The following is a 17,422-nucleotide window of genomic DNA, read 5'->3' on the forward strand; positions in this document are numbered from 1 at the left end:
ATGCCCTGGGGTGTGCACAGGCTGCTGCCTCTGGACCCTGCTTCCCATGATCAGATGGGGAGTAGCCTCAGAGGAAAAGAAGAACCCAGAAGATGGGCCCCCTAGGTGTGGCCATGAGGAGCAGCCAGCTGTGAGCCCAGCCTGCAGTGAGGAGCCCAGCCCAGGGGAGCCTGGGCTGTGGCCCTGGAGGGTCCACTGGGGTCGGGGTGGCCGTGGAGGGTGGGGTGAGAGCTCCGTGGCCAACAGCCTCTGTGAGGAAATCCTCATCGCTGGTGAGTTTCCAGCACGAGTCCCGGCTCTGCCCAGCCCACACCCGCTCCCTTGGGCTCCAAGTAGAGTCGTGCTACTATTCACAAGCTGACTTCTGTTTTCTTTTCAAAGCCAAAAAAGACATCAAGCTGTCAAAGAGACTTCTCCCAACATTTGGGCTGGGTGGAGATGCTTGGGGAGAGTCTTCCATTTCTTTGCACCATGGGGAAATGACCAAACACAGGGTTTTAATTCATCCTTGGGGTGGAAAAATGGGATCCTCTCTCAGGGGTAGCAAAGAGCCTTAGATCTCCGAACAGGAAACAGATCGCCCCCACAGCCCCTGCATCATTTCCCCTAGAGAAGAGGACAGCTTTGAGTCAGAGCTCCTCACATGTCCTCGTACCTTGGGCACCTGTGTGTGTGGGAGGGGTGGGGAGCAGGGAACAGCCAGGATGCCACCAGCAAGAAGACCTAGCATGGATTAAGTGCTTGCTGCCTTCCAGGAAGTCTGTTGGACCTTTACATCAATCATCTCTTTTCATTCTTCCAGCACAAGGAAGGTATTGTCATCTGCCCATTTTATGGAAGAGGAAACTGAGGCCCGGAGGTCCTACAGCTGTAAGCTGCAGAGCTGGGATGTGGATTCTGGTCTGAGTCCACATCAGAGTCTGAGCACTTGGCCATGGAACCAGGGTTCTCACAGTGGCATCTGGAAACCACCTGCCTGGGGGAATTCCCAGGGTGCCGGATAAAAATGTGGAGCCCGGAGTCGGAGTCCTGCCCCGTTTACTGAACCAGAACCTCAGGGAATGGGGCTGGAAGCTCTGACGATCTTTCAGTCAGGTTGTTCTCGTGCTTGCGAACCCCAGTGTGCTGGGCTCCACCGTCCACGTAGCGGGGAGAAGGGTGGAGTGTGCGGGAAGAAGACTCCAGGTGCAGAGCGTCCTCTGTGACACACTAAACAATCTGGAGTTACTTCAGTGACAGGGGCATCCCTCCGAGAGCTCCCCCAGGCCCTGGTGGCTGTCCTCTCATCCCGCCTGTGTTAGCTGGGGCCTGGCCAGTTAGCTCCCAGCCCCAGGCCTGAACTCTCCAGGGCCATAGGAGGCCGGGGTGGGTTTCTATGATGTTAGCCCAAGTTCTTGCCAGGACTGTGGCCCACTCATCCCCAGGGTAATTCAGCTTCCGACCCCACTGATCTGCCCATTATGAGAAACTGCCCCCAGAAGCCTCCCCTCTCTCCTTCCTGAGAACCTTCTCTCCACCGGCCTGTGCTCTCTGCCCCACTCCTCCAAGCAGGATGATCACTCGAGTGACAGCTACTAGAGTCAGTGACAGCGATGTCCCGGTGGGGGTGTTAGGTGGTCCAGCCATCTCCTGAGGCACGTGGCAAACGGCGAGGAGTGACACACGGTAAGCCAGCAGGCCTTCCTGACTCACTGAGGCAGCAGCAGGAGCCCTCGGGAGCCTGGAAATGCCAGCAGGTAGGGCAGGGAGAGGCTGATGCTCAGAGCCCGGGGCTTGTGTGTCCCTCCACAGACTCTCTGACCTGCTCCTGCCCCCCAACATGCCCCTGGGAAATGTGTGGGACCCACTTCCTCTAAGCCCTTGTGACTCAGCTGGCCTTCACAGCTGCTCTGGCTGTTATTTTTAACTCCACTTCCCCGCTTTCTGGCACTTCCACGAGCCTCTCCCCTGGAAGCCAGCGCCACGGAACCCACCTGCAAAGCCACCCGCCTCGCCTGGCCCGCCACGCTGGGCCCCAGGGCGGCTGCTGGGCCCGCCTCGGGCTGGTGTGTCCGGGCTGGGGCAGGGGGAGGGGGAGGCAGCCGAGAGGCCGTAGGGTCACCAGAGATGGAGGCTTCTGAGCCGCCCAGATCTCTTTCCTTCCACCAGCTGAGTACCCCCACACCACCTCCTCCACGCGTCCTCCCGGAGAAGGGCGACACAGATGGACAGGAGCTCCGTCTGGTTGGCAGTGGCTGGTCCAGACAGCAAGTCCTGTTCCTTCTCCATCTGGCTTTGTCACTGAACTTTCTGCTGAATTCCTTCCAACCCTGTCGGCGGCCCTCCTGCCAGGAGGAGCCAGTGCCAGGGAGAGCAGAATAATTGCCTCTCGTGTTGTGCATGCAGGGCCTTCATTAACACGCCCCGGAGCGGCATTTGCAGCCCTGTCGCAGCGGCCCCCATCAGGGAGCTCGCAATTCATCACCCCCAGATCCTCCACTGTCTTGAAGGAGCCCATGAGGCCTGTGTTTCTGCCTGTTTCTTCGGCTCATTTGGAAAGTTACGTTGTTGGTGCTGCTGTTCCTTAAGGAGAGGAAGCCTCTCGGGGGCCTTGCTCACTCAGTGGCTCACGTAAGGGACGTGGCCCACTCACTCCGCGTTCTTCTTTTGGGGCACCGGGAAGCAATGCTTGCATCCGCAGAGGACACACAAGGAGGAGCACGGGAAGGGGGCAGGAGATTTGGGTTTTTGGTAATGGCTCTGCCCGTGGTCAGGGGTGTGATCTTCAGCAAAACATTTCCAAACGCCACTTTCTTCACTTACAAAATCAGCTGCTGGCGTGGACAGGCTCATGGAATCTTAGAGCTCATCTAGTTTACCTGTCATTTTGCAGATAGGTAAACTGAGGCGCAGGGTGGCCATTCAGCTCACCTACAGTCATGTGGGGTAGGTGGTGTTAAGACTTGAGACCTTGGTTACAGCTTTCTGTCTCCTGAACTGGTGTGGGATTGGAGGTAAACAGGTAGCAGTCAGGAGAGCAAAGACACGGTGACGGGAGTCCAGGCTTTGAGCATGTAGGGAGCTGCAGAATGGGTGACCTCTGCCTAACATCAGAGTCCAGGGCTGAAAGAAGTGGTTCTCACCCAGGGGCCTTCTTTGCCTTAAGGGACATTTAGCAAATTTCTGGAGACATTTTTGGTTGTTCCAGTGGTGGAGGGGTGGGGTGGGGAGACATCTAGTGGGTAGAGTTCGGGAGGCTCCAAGCACAGGACAGGGAGTGATCTGGTGATCTGTCCCCAAATGTCATCAGTGCTCCGGCTGAGGCTCCAGCTGGACACCAGCTCCTTTCTCGACTGCCTCCTGTCCCAGAGTTTTCATAATTCTCCTTTCCTTCTCTTCAGCTTCAAAGGAACTCTCTTTTCCTGAATTTGCTCTTAATGCTGATTTGAAAAATAATTGCTTTCTGGCATATAAAAGTCATCCATGCTCCTTTTAGAGAATTTAGAGTATTCAGAGAGGTACAAAAATAAAAATCAGTCCAACCACACAGAAGTCACTGTAAGAGTACTTCGAAGTTGGGTATGTTTTCCACGTTACCTGAGATTGCCCAAGCACACTCCGCTTTCTTCTGTCTCACGGCTTTTCTCAGCAAGCCTCTCTGCCCTCTCTCCAACCCCCTCAACTGCTGAAATCATGTTTGTCATCAAAGTCACTTCAAACAGCACCTCCTCCAGGAAGCCCGCAGGTTATGAACAACCCCACTGAAGCCGGAAGTGGATTCCCCTGTTTCTCTAGGTCTCGCAAATGCCAAATTTGACATGCTGGGTTTTTGCTTTCGTTTGTTTTTGTTTTGGTGCTTCAGTTCTCTGTAAATGCCTTGAGGATGGGGATTAAATTTTAGTCTGCTGACCGTGGGTCCCCTCCCCTTCTGGCGCAGCACCTAAGCTGGATCTGTCCTCTTTCCTCGCCTGACATCACCGTCCTCTGACTTCCAGACTAAATAACCATCCTTAGTCACACAGAACATTTCAATCAGTGGCTTTTGTTGCCCCATCTTTGGGGATTATTCTGGAACTCTTCTTTCCAACTGCATGGATCTTGGAGACATTTAGTATTATAATAAAAATCAAAAGCTTTATTTATTTGTTTATTTATTTGACAAACAGAGATCACAAGCAGTCAGAGAGGCAGGCAGAGAGAGAGAGGAGGAAGCAGGCTCCCCACTGAGCAGAGAGCCTGATGGGGGGCTCGATCCCGGGACCCTGGGATAATGACCTGAGCCAAAGGCAGAGGCTTTAACCCACTGAGCTACCCAGGCGCCCCTAAAAATCAAAAGCTTTAATGGAAGACTCACTACTATGTTTCAGGCATCTGGATGGATGCTTATGTCAATGTTCTGATTCACCCTAAACTAGTGACAAGGCATTGTTGACCCCTTCCTACAACTGTGAATGCCGAAGTCAGCAGGGTGTTAGAGTTTTGCCCCAGGTCACCTGGCAGACCAGAGGAGGCACTGGGCTTTAACCTAGAGCTACCTGGCTCCACAGCTATGGGCCCCTCCTTGGAGTTTCTCAAGTCCTGTGCAATAAGCTTGCTCCTGCCCATTTCTGTTTTGACAGGGAGAGGCAGCAAGCAGGTGCATCAGTGCCTCTCGTCTGGGTGGCTCCAGGCAAGGCGTCTTCCTAAAGGGAGGTCAGAGAGCCCAACCCTCCCTGGCCGTGGGAACCTCTGGCTGGTGGTAGGGTGACCTGCTGGGGAGCCTGGCGGATGGCTCCAAGTGCAATCCAAGGTCCCTGGAGGCTGAGCCTTCCTGGGCTTGTGGCATCCGGAAGTCTAGCCTCTTGCTCTGGTATTTCCTGGTGCCTTGTGCTAAGTGTCTTGCACAGGAGGTTAGCGATAGGTGGCTTGCCCTGCAAACACCGGTCTGCTAAGAGGGCTGGTGAGACACCTGTCTGCCGGGTGGGCTGGTGTCCCCTTTCTCTTTGTCAGGGGGCTGATCAGCTGGTCCAAGCAGGGGAGGTCTGGGGCTGAGCTGGACCAGAGGAGGGCACGCTCTCCTTCCCTGGCCATACCCTCCTTCCCAGACCAGTTCAGCTCCCCTCTCAAGGCCCCAAAGCTGTTTCTGCTACTTCTGCGGAGTTCTCTCCCTTCGTGGGCGGAGGACCAAGTACGGGCTCCAGATCAGGGTTAGCTTTGTCTCAAGCGCAGCTGTGCCAACAAAGTGATCTTGTGCAAGTCACTGGCTTTCTTGGAGCCTCAGTTTCCCCATTTATAAAATGGAAAGAATGACGCCCAACCTCAGAGGGCTGGGATGAAGATCCAACGGATGAGGCAGAGATAATGAGGTGTTGTAGGGACTCCAAAGTCTCTCTTCCTGGCTGCTGGACAGCGGAGGGCCGTGGCTGGAAAACAGAGAGGGAGGGAAAGTGGGCTGGAATGAGGCGGCGGGGGCAGGCAAGGGAGGCCCCGGGGCCTCCTGTTTATTTTTCCACTGGGATCCCTGGTGGAGGAGAATCCCTCCCGCCATCGGCAGGGATGAAAGCAGCTGTTCGGAACCTCGGCGTGGGCTCAGAATCAGCCTCCCTCCGTTTCCATGCGGCAGTGGATCACAACGGTTAGAGCCATCTCCAGGCTGCCCAGCACACAGGCCCTGCCACCGTGTGATCTTGGGCAAGTGGCTTAATTTTATTTTTTGTTTAAGATTTTATTTATTTATTTGAAAGACAGAGATCACAAGTAGGCAGAGAGGCAGGCAGAGAGAGAGGGGGAAGCAGGCTCCCTGCTGAGCAGAGAGGCCGATGTGGGGCTCGATCCCAGGACCCTGGGATCATGACCTGAGCAGAGGCTTTAACCCACTGAGCCACCCAGGCGCCCCAAGTTGCTTAATTTTAGAGCTTCAATTTTCTTACCTGTAAAATGGAGATGTTAATGCCTGACTGGGTTGCCTGGGATGATGAAGTTCGATCCCATAGGGGCTGTGCTGGGCTGAGCCTGGTGTAGGGGTCCCGTGTTCATCAGCCCGCTATGACTGTTCATTTTGGTGGTGGTTGTGATCACTCCTGGCCACAGACTGTGCCCTTACCCTGAGCTGCCTGAGTTGGAGGCCTGCGCACTGGGAGAGCGTGGCTTGTTCACCAGAGAGCCCCTGGCCTCAGTCATCGGCTGGGGGACGGGTGAGCCAGCTCGATCAGCCTCACGGCCGGCTGGGATCTGGCAGCCCAGGTGTCAGCAGGGGCTGCATTCCAGCGACATTCCTCCTTGGCAGAAACTTCAAAACCAGAGGAAGGTATTACTCAGACAGATTCGGAAGGCATTCCAGGATGTCAAACGCAAGGCTTATGATGCAGACAAGCTGATGATAATATGGAGTGCTACATTCGAGAAGCCTGGACTGTCGCCCGGCAGCCTGGAGGCTGAGGGTGGGTGTGTGTGCGTGCGTGTGTGTGTGTGGGGGCAGGGGGGGTGCCCAGGATGGAAACTGACCATGACCCCTCTCTATCCCAGGCCTTGCACAAAGCCCTGAAGACAGAAATCTGATTCCTGCCAGCAAGAAGAGACCTAAAGCTGTGACTTCTTCCTCCGGCTCCTGCCCCTCCCCCTTACAAGGAAGTCACATGGGTGGGGGTGGGGAATCAGCCACCCTTTCTGAGGAATGTTCTCTCCTGGGAGGAGAACTCCCAGAGCCTCCGTGTTGTGATGGGCAGGTGGGCAGAGGCTGGGTCCTTCAGTTGGGGACTTTCAGTGGCCCCTGTTGTGGATGTGACCCCAGGCTAGGTTTACTGTGCCCAGCTGGAGAGGACACTGGGGGAGATGGTAGTGCAAGCGGAGGGGGGTGCGGGCTGTAAACAAAGCAGACAGAGTCCATTGAGTCGGAGAAACAGCGTCATGCCCGTGAGAGCTGAGCAGGTGGGAAGTGGTGGCTGGGGAGCCGGTCAGAGACAGAAGACCTGGCAGAGTAGTAGGTCTGGGCAAGAAACAGGGGACCTAGATGCAAAAGCAAGGGGAGCCCCAGGCCCTGTGGCTGCTGCACGTGGCGGGGAAAGGTAGCTGTCAGGACCCCGGGGTGGGGCAAGGGGGGGCACAGCACAGAAGAAGAGGAAGGGGAAGAGGAAGAGGAAGAAGAAGGGGCTCAGAAAGAAAGGAAAGAGGAGGGAGGTGAGGAATGCGCCTTGAGCACCTCAGCCAGGCCCTGGGCTAAGGAGTGTTCCTTTAATCCTGCAAATATCTCTCCGAGGTGGGTGTTAGAGCCCCCCCCAAACAGGAAGGTGAGGCCCAGCCAGCATCTGTGACCCGCCCCAGTTCTTAGGCTGCAAGTATCCAGCTGTCACCCCAGGCCTTCTGTCCGCCAGTCATCAGGCCGGCAGACCCATGGAGAAGAGCCCCGTGCCTTTGCAGAGCGAGCGCAGCCTCACAGGAACTCCCCTGCTGCCTGACATGATGCAGGCCAACGCTGCCTCACATGACTTGTAGATATTTTCACTTATTTACTTCTTCTAACTCAGCCAAGAACTTCAAGGGAGCATCATTCCTGGAGGATTTGTTCATCGATGTGTCACAGTCTAGCTCCTGAGTCCATGGGCAGGAAGGAAATGGGCAGGTTCAGAGACCCAAACATCTGTCCCCTGTGTGTCTTGTAACGTTGGGGAGCTGGGACTCCCCCAGCCCTTGGCTGGTACCCTTGGCTGGTACCCTTGGCTACCCTTCATTTGGGGTGGGAGAAACGCCAGCCGGAGACACATCCAAGGTGGGAAAGGGCTCCAAGAGCTCGGGCCTGTGGTGGGACCAGGGGCTGCGCCATCTTCCCCAGTGCTTCTCGCCACTCTGGGAGGAGGAGGCTGCCGGGTTGCTGGCCCTCCACCAGGGTGCCTCCCTGTGTGCACCCCACAGAACATGGAAGTCACTGTCCCTGTGAGGACGAAAAACCAGGGCGCAGAGCAAGTGCTACATGCTGGGCAAGCGGAGAGCTGTGTTAGTCCGGGGATCTGCTGGCCTGGCTCACACCGCCAGCCCGGGGGGCGCTGGCCTGAGATTTGCACGGGTCTCGGGGGCGCACCTGGTTCCGCTCCAGTCCCGAGAGCAGCACTTGTGCCTCTCCTCCAAGTCTCCACCAGTTTGAAGCCCCGTTCCGTCCCGCTATGGCTTTTTCCCTCCGTTTCCTTTTTCCCTTCTTCTTTAGAGCTGGGTCGGGGCGGGGGGTGGGGGTGGGGGTGGGGAGGGTTGGGAGAGCAAAGGTGGAGATGTGCTGTTTTGCACAAGTGACTTGCCTGCACGTCATCCAAAAGCTGCGTTCCGTTCACAGAGGAAGTGAGAGGTGTCCGATTCGGTCACACAGAACGCAGCTGGGCGGCTTGAAGCGAAACACAGTGGCCACTCTGAAGGAGGTGTTGTCCCTGGGCTGCTACGGGGTTGAGTCACAGCAGGCGCCACTCCCACGTCAAAAATACCGGGCCATTGTCCCAGGGAGGTGGGCCCCTCACTCAGGTCATTTCGGATCCACTCCCTGGAATCACATTAAAGGAAAGGGGAGCCGAGGAAAAGCAGCAGAAACCCGGATGGCTCAGCAGGCCGAGAAAGGGGAGAGCAGCCCCTGATGTGGGATTCCCACCGCCACCCCTCTGGGTCATCTCCCCTCCTGGTCACATCCAGGACCAGGACCCGGGAGCTGACTGCGGTTGTGTGGCATTCAAAGACCAAGAACTGGGGGGGCATTCCTTAATAAAAAGAACACAACATTCTGAAAACCAAGTTAAGGACAAAAGTGAGTATTTAGTTAGTTGCGGGGGCGGGGATCGCGGTGAATTGCTGACATCCCACAGATGCAGGGCTGTTTCCTCAGAGACCTCCTTAACCAGGTTATCAGAAATGCAAATGTAGAAACACTTCCTGTTTGTACCCTGAGCCCCTTCCCTGCCTGGGACACTCCCAGCCTCTCAAGGCTCTGAGAGCCCCAGAAGCCAGTGTCTTGTCAACTTTACGGTAAGTGCTCCTCTGACAAGACCTCAGCGTTGACAATCCGACAACTGCGGGAACGGGTAAGCACACAGACATCACCCAGCACAGCTGCTCCTGACCATTCTGGGGGGCCTGGTCTCCTTTGAGAATGGAATGACAACTATGGACCCTCCCCCAGAAAAATGCATAATACTCATATCCACTACATTTAAATGCCATTCCAGGGATCCTTGGACCCCCCGAAAGCTTACCTATGGATCTACGTTAGGGGTCCCCTGACCTAGTGCAATCCATTCATTTCACAGATGAGGCAACGGATACCCAGAGTGCGTGGGGGGGTGATTTGTTCAAGGTCGCACATGGTCAGTGGGGAGCAGAGTCAGGACTCGAATCCGGCCCCCGCTGGAATCCACCTCCCATACTGTAACAGCTTTGCCTCCAGCACTGGATAGCATGGGGTCCCTAGGGATAGAAGTCCCAAGTTAGGGCCCTTCGGAGTGTCCTTCTCTTGTCTTCTGGTATCTATCCTTGACATATACTTTTGCTCAGTGTAGCTCAGAGAGGGCAGAAATGATGGCACTGAAACAGACACGGACGGCGATGGGTCGGGGAGTGCAGGCTCTGGGTGTAAATGCAACGAGAAAGATGAAGTCGAGGGAGGGAGAGAAACAGTAAGTAAACAACATTTGAGTCCCCTGAGAGAGGGCTGGTGCTGCTCTGTTCAGTGCCCGGAGAGCTGAGCCCTCGGGAAATGCCAGCAAAATCTCAGCGGACTGGCCCCTGCCTGAGTCTTCTTCCCAACCTACTCTCTCCCCTTCTGCCCAGCTTGGTCACCAGTGGCCCCTCCGTGGCCCAAGCCCTGTGCTTCGCAGGTGTGGTTCCTCCTGCCTGTGCAGCTGCCCTCCCGCAGCCACAGCAGCCCACCCACCACCACGCCGGACGCTTCCTCTGAGCCCCCAGCTGACTTAGGTCTCCTGGCACAGGTCCCTCTCAGCACCTGGGTCGTCTCTTTCAGAGCCCACAGCGTCACTGTCACTCACGGTTCTGTATTTATCTGTTTCAGGGCTGTGTCCCCCAACTAGCCATTAAGCCCAGAGTGCGCAGAGGCAGGGCCCTTGGTGCCTCTGGGCCCTGGGCATGGCCTATGGAGGCTCTCCAGAGTTACGTGCTGATTTCAGTGAATGGCGGCATCTGCTGGTTTGGGCCTGGGCACTTGGGACGAATGCCTTTGGGCCAGCTCATTCCTGAGATCCTGGCCAGAACTGCGTGCAGCTGGGAGCTTTAGCTTGAGGCACAAAGGGAACAGGAGCAGGCGGCCAGTACCACGAATGGTGCCCAGCCTCTCAGAGCAGAGGCACCAGCCAAGCGGAGGCTTACAGGGACGGAGACACAAGCCGGACTCTGTGTGCCTTTGAAGTGGATCCCAGTGCTCTGCCTTTTTCTCAAGAGCCCACCCCTTTGAACTCTGAGAGTCCCTCGGGCCCCGCCGGCGAGCTCACCAGCCGTTGTGCTATGGACTGTCTGCGGAGGTCATGGGCAGATGGCTGAGGGGGACCCCTCTCCTGAGAGCTGCAGCCCCCCAGGAATGAAGAGGAAACTCAGAAGCGGTTCTCTCCTGCCTTCTGGGCTCACCTCCAGATGATGGAGCTATCTTGAGAGGGCATATTCAAGGGTGTTTTCTCTCATTCCATTTTGTTTGGGGTAGAGTGTACGCTTTTTTTTTTTTTTTCTTTTCAACCTGACACCCAGGACTCCATGACTGATGCTGTGAGCAAGGGCTGAGAGCCTTGATCAATTCTTCATTCTTCTTCTTCTCAGGAGGGGAGGGGTTTGTGTGACAGAGAGGCACAAGGTGCCCCTCCCAGGCTTGCTGCCTGGGGAGCAGTGGTTGGGGTAGAGGAGCTGATACTGACTCTAGAAGGTTTCTCTTCCCACTCCCACTTCCCAGCCACTTGGGGGTGGGGGGGTTGGAGGGCAGGCAGCCAGAGACAGGTGCATCCACCGCTGCGAATGGGCACCTGCCCCATGTCCCCCTTGCTTGCTCTTAAACATACGCCAACAGAGCAGCCCTCCCCTCCCCCCAATCCCGGATGATATCATCAGTATGAAATTTTGTGTCTCGTTTTCTTGTACCAATCAATCACCTTTGAAGGGGGAAGAGAAACAAGACACAATAGGATGCTAAGGCCTCTGAGCGAAGCTGATTGGTGCGCCTGGGCCAGGGTCCCATCCTGGAGCTAGCTGACTTGACTTCATTCTCCAGCTTATCATGCTATGGCTTGCAGGAGAATCCTACGGCCTCCGTGGATGGAAAACATCCTCGTGGCCGAGGTGACTAGTCTCTGGGCATCACGACAGGGCCCCGCAGCCTCCCTCCCTTCCTTACTCAGCTGGTGACTCTGTCTTTGATCATGGCATCATGGCTTTAGCACTTTGTCTCTGTCTTGGAAAAGCCTTCACGTTTGCTCTGTCATAGCTTCCCTGACCTCCTCAGGCCAGTGCATCAAAAGAGAGTCACCAGGCTGCCAACAGTGCTCCTGCTCCCAGGTGAGTGGCAGGGTGTGTGTGTTGGGGGGCGGGGGTCTGTCGGGAAAATGGTAGCTACTGCCTGAGCAGAAAGAAACAGACGGCATCCAGCGCCGGCCTACATCACAGCCAGGCTCTGGACATTCTTGTCGAATGAATGAGGGAATTCCCAGGATTCCTAAGGGTGTGAGGAACAATGTGGAGGTGATTCCACACACAGTCTCTGGTGGCTACTACCCAGCTCTGAACAGTGGCTGTGCCTCTCCCTAGCTATGCACACTTGGGCATGCTAATCGATCTCTCTGGCCCTACTTCCTCAGTTATAAAAGGGGGATGATGATGATGATGATGAAGACAATCATAGTAATTGTTGCGATGTGTAAAGCAGTTAAAATACTGCCTGGCACATAATAGATACAACGTTTAAGTGTTTGCTATTATTATCAAGACCAGAAATAGAGTTATTCCAAGGTATTGAATATTACTTTTAACCAGAAGCTATGGATTTCCTTATCTTGTAGGCAATCTCCACCCCCACAACTCCTCCCATACACATGGAACCCTATGTGGCAGGGGCCAGCAAGCTTTTTCTGTAAAGACTCAAATTGTATTTGACTTTTCAGGCGATACAATTTATGTAAACAGCCACACACAATAGGTGAATGAGTGAGCAAGGCTGTGTTCTAATAAACTTTATAAAAATAGGAGGCTGTGGCCTGTAGACCACAATTTGCCAACCCCCAGTCTATTGGGATTCTATCATTTTACAAAACTCTGCTTGAATTCTATCTCTTCTAAGATTCACCTTCTTCTCCCTGAATTCCCCAAACACTGGGTCAGGAAGGAACTTAATATCATGGAAAGAATGAGCAGGAAACCTGGGTTTATGTTCTGCCCTACTGCATGACTTTGAGCAAGGCACTTATGATCTGTGAAGCCCCAGCTTACTTACCTACAAAACAGGTGTAAATGTTTTGCTTTACTTACTTTCTAGGGTGGCGTGAAGGCACATGGATGTGATTTGCAAACTCTAAAGCACTACATAATGGCAGTGGGTCTTCATGCTGTCCCTGCGCTTAGGACAGTGCGCTTGGCACTTGGTCTGCTTTGATGGCACCGAATCCCAGTAGTGGTGTTAAGTACCATTTTTTTATAACAGACATACTGGTATATGTCTGTATCTCTGTATTGGTCTTCTTGGGCAGTTGGAGAACTCAGCGGGGGACACAGGACCAGGAGAGCGAAAGGACACCATTTCCTGGGGTAGAAGCTACGGAATGCTTGTCAGCTTGAGATGTAGGTTGGCATCAGAGAGCAGCAGGTCTGGACTGACATGACAGGGAGTAAGGTTTCTAAGGCAACATATGGCTAGAAATCGGTATTAGTTTCTAGGGGCTGATGCAACAAATTACCAGAAGCTTGGTGGCTTAAAGCAAGAGCAATTTATTTTCTCACAGTTCAGGAGGCCAGAAGTCTGAAATCAAGGTGTCAGCAGGGCTGTATCCCCTAGAGAGGTTGTAGGGAAGAATTTGTTTCTTGCTTCTTCTTTCTCACAGTTGCTAACATTCCTTGACTTGTAGACACGTCACTCCAATCTTCGCTTCCATCTTTATTTTTATTTATTTATTTATTTTTAAAAAGATTTTGTTTATTTATTTGACAGACAGAGATCACAAGTAGGCAGAGAGGCAGGCAAAGACAGAGAGAGAGAGAGAAGGAAGCAGGTTCCCTGCTCAGCAGGGAGCCCTATGCAAGGCTCGATCCCAGGACCCTGGGATCAGGGCCTGAGCAGAAGGCAGAGGCTTTAACCCACTGAGCCACGCAGGCACCCCAGCTTCCATCTTTACATTGTCTTCTACTCTTGTGTCTTTTCTCGTTCCCATCCCTCATAAGGATGTTTCTTATTTGACTTGGGATCAGCCTGGTAATCCAGGGTGATCTTATCTCAAGATCTTATCTTATCTCCTTAACTTAATTACATCTGCAAGATCTTTTTTCTAAACAAGCTGACTCTCATAAACTCCAAGGATTTAGATATAATATATCTTCTAGTGTCACCATTCAATGCATGGCAGAATCTTATTTTCACCTAACTTTTTATGTAAAGTATTTCCCATGTCATTGAATGGTCTTCCAAAAACATTATTGCTGATAGCTAATAATATCCTATATTGTGGATATGCCATAATTCATTCATTTCCTCTTGCTAGAAATTTAGATTGCTCATGATTTTTTCTTTTTTTTTTTTTTTTAAAGATTTTATTTATTTATTTGACAGAGAGAGATCACAAGTAGGCAGAAAGGCAGGTTGGGGTGGGAAGCAGACTCCCCACTGAGCAGACAGCCGGATTCGGGGCTCAATCCCAGGATCCTGGGATCATGACCTGAGCCAAATGCAGAGGCTTAAACCACTGAGCCACCCAGGCACCCCTGCTCATGGTTTTCTACTGGTATAATAAGGATACAGTGCATGGGCTTTGGAGTCACACATTCCCAGGTCAGGTTCTGGCTCTCTCACTTACCAAGGATGTGATGATTAGTCAAGGTCCATAAACTTCTCTGGCCTCAGTGTCTCATTTGTGAACTGAGGCTCAAAGTACTTATCTCATGGGGTGATTCAGAGGATCTCAGGAAAGAATGTATGTGAAGTGGCTGGCAGCTGAGGGTCTGGCACATACGAGGGCTTGGCAGTCTAGTAAATTGCAGCCACTCTTTATTTTATTAATATTGATGACGTGTCGGTTAATTAACTTAGGATGGGTTTATAGATGAACTATTCTCAAACCAAGGGATATAGATCTTGGTTTGTATTGTCAAATTAAATTCCAGAAAAAACATCTGCAAAGACACTCAGCCTTACCCAAGTAACTACTCCCTCTGGGCTCTGAGAGCCAGCTAAATCAGTGAACAAGAATTTCACAAGTACCTGTCATGGAACCAGGTTTAAGCTTTTCAGGCTTGCAGTCTACTTGGGCCAACCAAATTCCATACATGAAATGAAACAAAACAAAAATAAAAACACAGATAATAAAAAATGGAATTAATTAAATCAGCAAGTATCTATTGAGCATCTATTATGCACCAGTTACTGCCCTGGATGATGAGTGTTATACAGTGGTGAACAACACAGGACCAGTCCTTGCCCCTGTACAGCTTATAATCCAGAAGGTCAGAACTCGGTTGTGGGGGCGCCTGGGTGGCTCAGTGGGTTAAAGCTCACGTCATGATCTCAGGGTCCTGAGATCGAGCCCCGCATGGGGCTCTCTGTTCAGCGGGGAGCCTGCTTTCTCCTCTCTCTGCCTACTTGTGATCTCTGTCTGTCAAATAAATAAATAAATCCTAAAAAAAAAAAAAAAAAAAAAAAAAAAAAAAAGAACTGGGTTGTAACACTTCCTTCCTACAGTGGAATTCAGAGAGATAAACAACCCATAGGGAGCACATGGATAGGGGATGCTTCAAGAAGAAAGATGACCCAGAAAATGGACCTTGGAAAAGGAGCAAGGGCTAGAGGAGAATGAGAATGGAGGCTTGTGCCTCACTGCCTTCAGATATCTTATGGAGGCAGAAGTGGAAAAGGGCTTAGGAGGCTTCCCTTGTGGAACACTGGAACAGCCTTGAGCATTGGCTTGGCAAGGGAAGTCAATTTATTTTTTCTTTAGAAAACTAGAGACTCATAAAATTTTCTGAGCAGAAAAAGACTAATGAAAGCATTTAGGAAGAGGAGAAGGGTCTGGATGAGTGAAGCCTGCAGCCAGAAGGCCAGCCAGGCTTGGAGCTATAAATCTCGTCCTGTTTCAGAAGCAAGATATGGTAGCAAAACTTGGTGGCAGCCAAGTCACTTGGCACGCGAAATCCTGGGCATCCACCCACCATCTCCTCCAAATGCCCAACAACAAACTCTGAGCAAGCTCTAAGCTTCCTTGAGTTGCTGCCATTGTTTCCTGGGGCTCTGGAATGAATGGATCCTATTTTCTGTGGCCCTGGGAGACATTAATCTGGTGTTTTGTTACGAGCTGTATAGGCCACACAGTCCTTGAACCAGTGACCCTTCCAGGACTTTCTTCTGTTCCACTATGATGTGGCCCCCAGGGAGGGAAAATACTTGATGACTGAACAGCTCTATGTCCCTTTGGGGATTAATATGCCTCCCTGGTCAGGTTAGGGGTGTGGAAGAGGAGACCTCCTCACAGTTCCTACCTGGCCATACTGGCATATTCTAGTCAGTGGTGGCAAGGACTGGGTTAGGGAAAAGAACCGGAGGGACTATGGGGAGACCCCCGTATATGCAGACACCTCTTCCAACCCAACTGTCTTAGTTCAGGCTTCTATAACACATTATCATAGACTGGGTGGCTTAAACCATACATAATCATCTCTCACAGTTCTCGAGGCCAAAAACTCAGAAGCAGACACCAGTATGGTTGGCTTTTGGTGAAAACCCTCTTTCAGGCTGCAGAGAGCCAACTTCTCATCATATCCTCACATGGTAGAAAGAGCAGGAGCTAGCTCTCTGAGGTCTCTTTTAAGGTCACTAGTCCTATCCATGAGGGCTCCACTGTCATGACCTAATCACTTCACAAAAGTTCACCATCACATTGGGGGTTAGGGTTTCAACATATGAGTTTGGGTTGTGGGGGACACAAACATGCAATCCTTTAACACCAGCCATGAGGCCCACTCCTGTGTCACAGTCCCAGTGGGTGGAAGTAAGAGGTCGGCTCACTTAGGGTCTTCACAGAACAAAGAAAGAACCATTTCTCTAGTCTCCTTACACTCCTGTTAATTGGACCCCACAGTGCACCCCCTGCCCAGACAGCCACAACTTTTGTCCAAGGACACAGGCAAGCCCTGGTGACCCATGCCCTAGGGCTTTCCTGGGCTTCAAGCACAGGGGGAAAGAGTGACATCCACTGACCCTGAGCTCAGGGACCCAGGTGAACCATCTGAGTTCCAGGGGCTTGAGATTCACCCTGGGGAAGATCCCCTCATGGTGCAGACAGGGCTGGTGCAGGGCCACCAACGGGGGGCTGGAATCAGAGCAGGCTCAGCACCTAGATCTCTGCGTCCAGAATGGAGCCCCTTCCTCTGCTGCGTCAGGCCCCCAAAGGGTGGTCTGTCCTTCCTGAAGGTGATTTGCACCAATGGAGATGGTTTCGATTTGCTATTACTTGGCACATCCCTCTTTTATTTAAAAATAGCAAAGTTCCTGAATGGGTCAGAAAATCAATAAAGCCATTTAGACCTCAAACAAAAACAATTCAGGTAAAACCACAGACATGTAGGAAAACTTTTCCTGGGAAGACTGCTCGCCCTACACCACTACATGGAAGCGCTGTCGAAGGCCAGAGTTGAGAGACAGAAAAGAGAGACACTGAGGAAGAGGTTACTAAGTGGCTTTTATTTCACGAGGGAATGGAGTGCGGCATCTAAACAGAGTGGGGAAGGTGGGGACAGCTTACCAGAGGGAGTGCCAGAGGGGACTTACTGGGCTCAAACTAAAAGGGCCCACCGAAGCTGGGAAGCCCTCCTGCACACGGTGGGCTGTTGAGACACAGCGGTGGGGGAAGAACCTGCTCTGAGGGGACTTGGGGAAGTCAGCTCCTTCAAGGAGGCTGGAATGTATGAATGAACTAGATTCCGCACGGTACCGCCATATGCCCGTGCTGTGTTCCCTTGGACCCTGCGTTCACGCGGTCTTTCCCCTGAAATCCTCTGCCCTGCTGTCTCAGTCTGCTGCTACCTGAACCATCTCTTCCGCTGCCTCGCTCACCGGTCACCTGTAAGGAGCACTCAGATTGGGCCCCTTCGGAGCTGGAGATAAACTATGAACCAGACGAACTGGGTAACCACCCTCCTTGAGCTCACATTTGGGAGATACAGGAGGTTGGGGTTGTTCGGGGGAGGGAGGAAAGCGAACAGGTCATTCTTGCAAGACTGTCCAGGTAAATGCTGTGAAGCAGAAGTA

This window comes from Mustela lutreola, chromosome 4 (genome assembly GCF_030435805.1).
Source record: "Mustela lutreola isolate mMusLut2 chromosome 4, mMusLut2.pri, whole genome shotgun sequence".
Taxonomy (NCBI): Eukaryota; Metazoa; Chordata; class Mammalia; order Carnivora; family Mustelidae; genus Mustela; species Mustela lutreola.